Here is a 6000-nt window from a genome sequence, read left to right as displayed (position 1 = left end):
CTTTGAGAGGCTTGGCACCTTCTACTTTCTAGGGGGAAGTCAGCTGCCGTATAAGAAGTCTGACTCTCCTGAGACCACCATGGGAAGGCCAAGCTAGCCATGTGGAGAAGCCACAAGGCAAAGAACTGAGGCCCCAGACACATGACCCCAACTGAACCATCCCAGCCAATTCCCCAACTGTTCAAGCCATGCAGCTGAGGACCCAGACATTGTGGAGCAGAGACAAGTCATCCCCACTGTGCCTCTCCAAATTCCTGACCCATAGAATCATGAGCAAGTAAAATGGTCATTGCCTTAAGTCACTAAGTTTGGGGATACCTTGTTACACAGCAATAGATAACCGAATCTCAGCGCTGTTGTCTTCTCCCTCTTCTCTCAACTATAAGACATTACAGGGATTTGCAGAGTCTAACACAGTTGGCTTTTATTACGCATCCTGTAGTCACAATACTGACCATGGAAACTAACATTCTGACCCAAAAGATGCACTGTGCCAAACACTCAGAAAACTATCTTCCTAAAAACTTCCAACTAAGTATTGTAAGAGAGCCAACAGTGCATGGGTGTTTTCGAGCTGGAAATAATCAGGTCATTATTGAATTTGGAAACCCAAGTTGCCAGCCCCTGACATCACAAAAGAATTGCTCTTCTCTGGAACCTGCTCTGCAGAAGTTCATCCAGAGGCTGGACCCTCCAAGGGATACACCCCTGGCTCCTCCACCTGGTCCTTCTAGAAGCTGGTCCAGCCCCTGACTACCATGGATAGGGAACGTCTGGGAGTTATTGAAGGCTTGAGGGAAGTAGCAAGTGAGGAGGGTCACGGGTGTGGGTGGGAGCAAAGCCACAGATGTGGTCCGCAGTAATCTTCTGGGTGGGCCCTAGGACTGAGCCTCCAATGGAACTTCAGCCCAAAGAAGTCTGGCTGTTTGACTTCCCACAACAAGAGGAGGGCAGTCCTTGTCAAAATCGGCCTGAAGTTTCTCTGAATGAAGTTTTCCTGGCACACTGAGGTGGCAAGTTGCTTGGTTGCCCTAAACCTTGAAGCCTGTCTGTTGCTGAGAATCGCAGCTTGTGACATGCACGTCTCAACTCTTCACCATGGTCCAGAAAATAGAAAACACTGTATCCATCCAGATGAAGGTACACAGATGTTTCTGACTTCACTCTCACATAAAAAAACAATCGGAATTGCTCTTTCCCATTTTGGAATATTCGGACTCAGTTTACTGGGACTTTTTCTGGCCAATATATAGTTCAAGCTTTGAAACCTCCCAAGAATAATCATTTTTAGTTGTTCTGTGTAAACAGATGTAACCACTATCTCTAAGAGATCTAGAGCCTTGCTACTCCAAAGACCAGCAGCATCACCACATGGGAGCTTGTTAGAAATGCAGAGTCTCAGGCCCCACCCTAGACCCACTGAATCAGAATCTGCTTTTTAACAAGATGCCCAGATGATTCATATGCACATTCACGTTTGATGATAGCTGGCCTGAGGGGCCTCAGCCTTCCTTTAGAAGCCACTCTGGGAACTTCCAGCTCCTCCTCCTCCATCCCCAAACATTTCTTGCAGCCAGAATCAGATTTCAGTAAACATAAAAGGTATCTTTGAAGAAGAAAAGCAGCCCGATATATGAAAACATGCCACCTCACATAAGGAGAACTCAGTTAGGTGGGGGTAAGACTTTGCCTGAGGTCCTCGGTGGGTCAGTGGCAGAATTCTCACCTCCTGTGCACGGAGACCCAAAGCACTTCATGCAGAGCCACTGCGTGTCTGTCAGTGGAGGCTTGCATATTGCTATGATACTGAGCAGGATTCAGCAGAACTTCCAGACTAATATGGACCAGGAAGAAAGGCCTGGTGATCTACTTCTGAAAAATCAGCCACTGAAAACTCTGGGGAGCACAATTCTACTCTGACACACATGGGGTCACCATTAGTCAGAATCAACTTGATGGCAACTGGTGCTGGTAAGACTTTGCCTGGATGGATGGGGAAGGGGTTCAATGGACTCACACTGTCTATAAGAGTCTCAGCTCTTTTCTTAGCCCTAGATGAAAGATACAGTGTCCCCTGCAAGGAATCAATCCCTCCCTGGTGATTCAGGGCTAAAAATTCTCTAAGTGCAACTGCTATCTCTGGCGATACTATCACAGAACCTTTTCTAGAAATGAGAACAGAAGTCAAGTATTACAAAGTACCTGGTACACCATGTCCTGCCCTGTTTTAAGCACTGTGGGAATAAGAAGGAAGTAAAAGACAACGCAACTGTCCTTCAGAATCTAACTCCCTTGTCAGGAATTCAGTGATCATGCTGGCTGGATTGATGAGGAGAACCCTACAGATGATATCTCTAATCTGACCTCTTCTTTTGTTCTGTTCCTATTGCCATAAGAAGGACTCTTAGCTGGTTTTGACTTGTCCCGCTTAATGCCACATGGAACTTTCCGTCGTTCTTCAGCAACATCACTGATGTATTGTAACCCTGAACCTCAGGCTGAGAGGGGAAATGTTGCCCAGCCCCCTTCCTCAAAATACTGAATGTATGTTATTTTTTTCTCTTATCCCTCCCTGTGGTTTACCAAGCATTTCGTAAGATCTTGGAGCCAAAAAGAACCTCAGTAAACATCTGGTCCAACTGTCTTACACGTGATGAAACGGAGGTTCAGAAGGGTCAAATGCTGGGCAGCAAAGCCAACATCAAAAAAAGCTCAGGCCATCCAATCCCAGGTTCTTCTAACTTCATTGCCACAGTAAATGTACTGCCTCTTGACTGTTTGTCATCTGAGGCAAGGTTTAAGAGACTACAACAACAACTTGAGGGCATGCTTTCAAGTTAAACAGACCTCAGTTTGAATTCTAAATCTTCCCCCTACATGTTGGGTGACCCTGAGTAACTGAACCTCTTGGTTTCCTCAAACCGTATAGAGGTGGTAACAATACTACCTTAAAGGCTGCTGTGATGATTGATGAGCTAACATATGGGAAGTTTTGTGTCAGTTGGGTGGTTTCAGCTCACGGTGTCTCCAACCTCCCTCAGCGTCTATCTGTTCTATCATCCTCGATGTTGGCATCAGCCATGAGCAAGCAGCAAGATGGCAGCAGCAGCTCCAGGCGTCTCCTCCATGCACAGCAACCCCAACCAGGGACCAAGAGAGGCTGTCTCTTTTTGTGACTCCCTCTTGGGAGTGAGGAAACTTGTAGAGCTCCCCAGCAGGCTTTCCTCAGTCTCACTGGCCAGAGTTGGGTCATGTGACCATTCAGGGGGCATAGGAATAACCTTAAATCAACCAGGCTATCCCTGAAGGTTTGGATGAGATCCAAGTTCCCTGAGACACATGGCTGAAAAAATTCAGGATTCAGTTAGAAAAGAAGGCAGAAAGGATGCTGGGTAGGCAACAAACAATGACAATTACAAGTGTTTTTCATTTACTTCTTTTCTTGTGAGTGAAGAAGACACTTCTGGAGTATTTTAGATAGTCTTTCTGACAAGGTTTTAATGGTAATAACTGATGGATTCCCTTTCCCTTTCCCAAAGCCTTTCACCCAAAGGGAGTTCCCTGACATTCCAGGTGCAGCACCCCCACTCCCACCCCTCTGGGAAATACGTCAGCTCTTAGCTATTCATCCCCACTGACTCACCAAATATGTGGGCTGCCCCCAACAGTTGTCTTGGAAGTGAATACCTAATGATAAAACCCTCCATGTTAATAGTGCTTTCAGGTTTACCAAACTTTGGTTGATGTATGCTGTCAAGTCTATTCCAACTCATACCGACCCTATATGACAGAGTAGAACTGCCCCATAGGGTTTCCTAGACTGTAATCTGTACAGGAACAGATCGCCAGGTCTTTTCTCCCACAGCCACGGGCAGGTTTGAACTGCTGACCTTTCTGTTAGCAGCTGAATGCTTAACCATTGTGCCATCAGGGCTCCTTACAAAGCTCTTAGACATATATTATCTCATGTGAGCCTCTACATGTGACAAAAGTGAGGATCAGGGAGAGGTTAAGTGACTTGCCCAATGTCCTCAGATAACAAGTGGCAGAATGAGATCCCAAATGCAATGTGCTTTCTGCTACTCTACACTTCCACAAGGAATCCCAGGTGGAAATTTGGCATACGTGGCAGTCATGAGCAAAAAGTTTATTATTGACGCCAACAGAACTGTGGGGTTCTACAGCCTGTAACCCAGAATACCCACTCTTTTGGAATCCATCCATTTTCTAATCCAAAAAGCTTCCTGGAAGCACAGATGATAACTTCCGTAGCTCAAAATAGAACTTCTTGTTTATTTATCAAACATTTATACATATAGCACTTGCCATGTGCTAGGCATTATACTAAGTGCTTTACAAATATTAATTCATTTAATCATATTTAGTTCTATTTGCTTAGAGACATCCCAGTGTCCTGAGGTCAGACATGTTTCATAAAAGCCTTGTATGATTTATTCCATTGGCAATCCACCAAAAGATGAGATCCCAAAAAGGTCCAGGATTCCAGAACAGATCAAACTTCAAGGCAAAAATCTTTTCCAGAGCTAGCCATCCTTCGTTCTACTCTTTTATTAAAAACAACCCAACCTATGCCCAAATTACCCTCTCTGGCCAAACATATGTAAACAAAATCACAGTGCAGTATGCAATTGCTTGAGGAAAACCCTGGATTGTCCTAAACTTATTATAGAACACAATCCTTTCATAACCCATTTTTATATTTTGGCAGATTATAGTCTTCTTTAAAAGGCGATGGATCTTTCTGGTTCAAGTTTAAGAGGGCCAAAGGGCATTGGTTGGTGCTGCTTTGTGTTGACATCCTTAATCTTCCTGTAGGAATTTTAAAATAACAGGTCAGCCATGGAAATTGTCAACTGTACCGTGTAAAAGTCCCTGTGAAGTGCTGCCATTTGCAAGAAGAAGGGCTTTCTGAAAGCCCGAGAAGTCATAATATGTCTCCCTGCTTTTCATGTGACAGTAATTAGTATCTAAGCTCTGAAGTGTTTACTCCAGCAGCTGAGAAGACACCATCAATAACACATTCCAGGCTCAAGCCATTACTGTTTGCAATATATAATCCCCATTTTCAATATAATCTTACAAGAAAGATGTTGTTATGTGCCATCAGGTCAATTCCAATTCATAGTGACTCTATATGACAGAGAAGAACTGCCCCCCGTAGGACTTTCTAGGCTGTAATCTTTATGGGAGCAGATCACCAGTCTTTTCTCCCTCAGAGCTACTGGGTGGGTTTGAACTGCCAACCTTTCAGTTAGCAGCCAAGAGCTTAATCATTGTGCCACCAGGGCTCCCTATAGGAAAGATAAAGCCTTCAAAATATAAAAAGAGAGAACTTAAGATATTTTCTTCCATTTAACACTTTAGAATAACCCTTTTAAGAAGGATGTAATCAACTCACAATCTTGCAAACACCAGTCGTAGTTTTATAGACTTGATTAACACAGTACCAGTGAGTGCAATTTTTATTTCTCTTTCTTTTTTTCCTCTCTTTTCTTTTTTAAAAGAAAAATCTGTTAGATTCTAGAAAATTTGCTTATTTTAAAACATGGTATTCTTCTCTGGGTAACGCAAACGGTTAAGCTCTCGACTACTAGTTGAAAGGCTGGTGGTTCAAATTTACCCAGAGGTGCCTCAGAAGACAGGCCTGACGATCTGCTTCCAAAAGGTCACAGTCTTGAAAACCCTATGGAGCAGTTCTACTCTTACCATGAGGTCGCCATGAGTCAGAATCAACTCAACAGCAGCTAATGACAACAACAATTCTTCCCTAGAAACAAATTGCCTTTGATTAAACAGGCTATTACAAGTAGGCATACCTCTATAAAATGTCAAATGAAGAGAATGAAGAATTTCCTCCTCCACACTGCCTACCAGTACCAGTTGCCATCAAGTCAACCTTGACTCAAGGTGACCTTACGTGTGTCAGAGTAGAACTGTGCTCCATAACGTTTTCAATGGCTGATTTTTCAGAAGATCTCC

Source organism: Trichechus manatus, unplaced genomic scaffold (genome assembly GCF_000243295.1).
Source record: "Trichechus manatus latirostris isolate Lorelei unplaced genomic scaffold, TriManLat1.0 scaffold00100, whole genome shotgun sequence".
NCBI classification, from domain to species: Eukaryota; Metazoa; Chordata; class Mammalia; order Sirenia; family Trichechidae; genus Trichechus; species Trichechus manatus.
The sequence above is the reverse complement of the archived record's forward strand: the minus strand, read 5'-3'. Positions refer to the sequence as shown.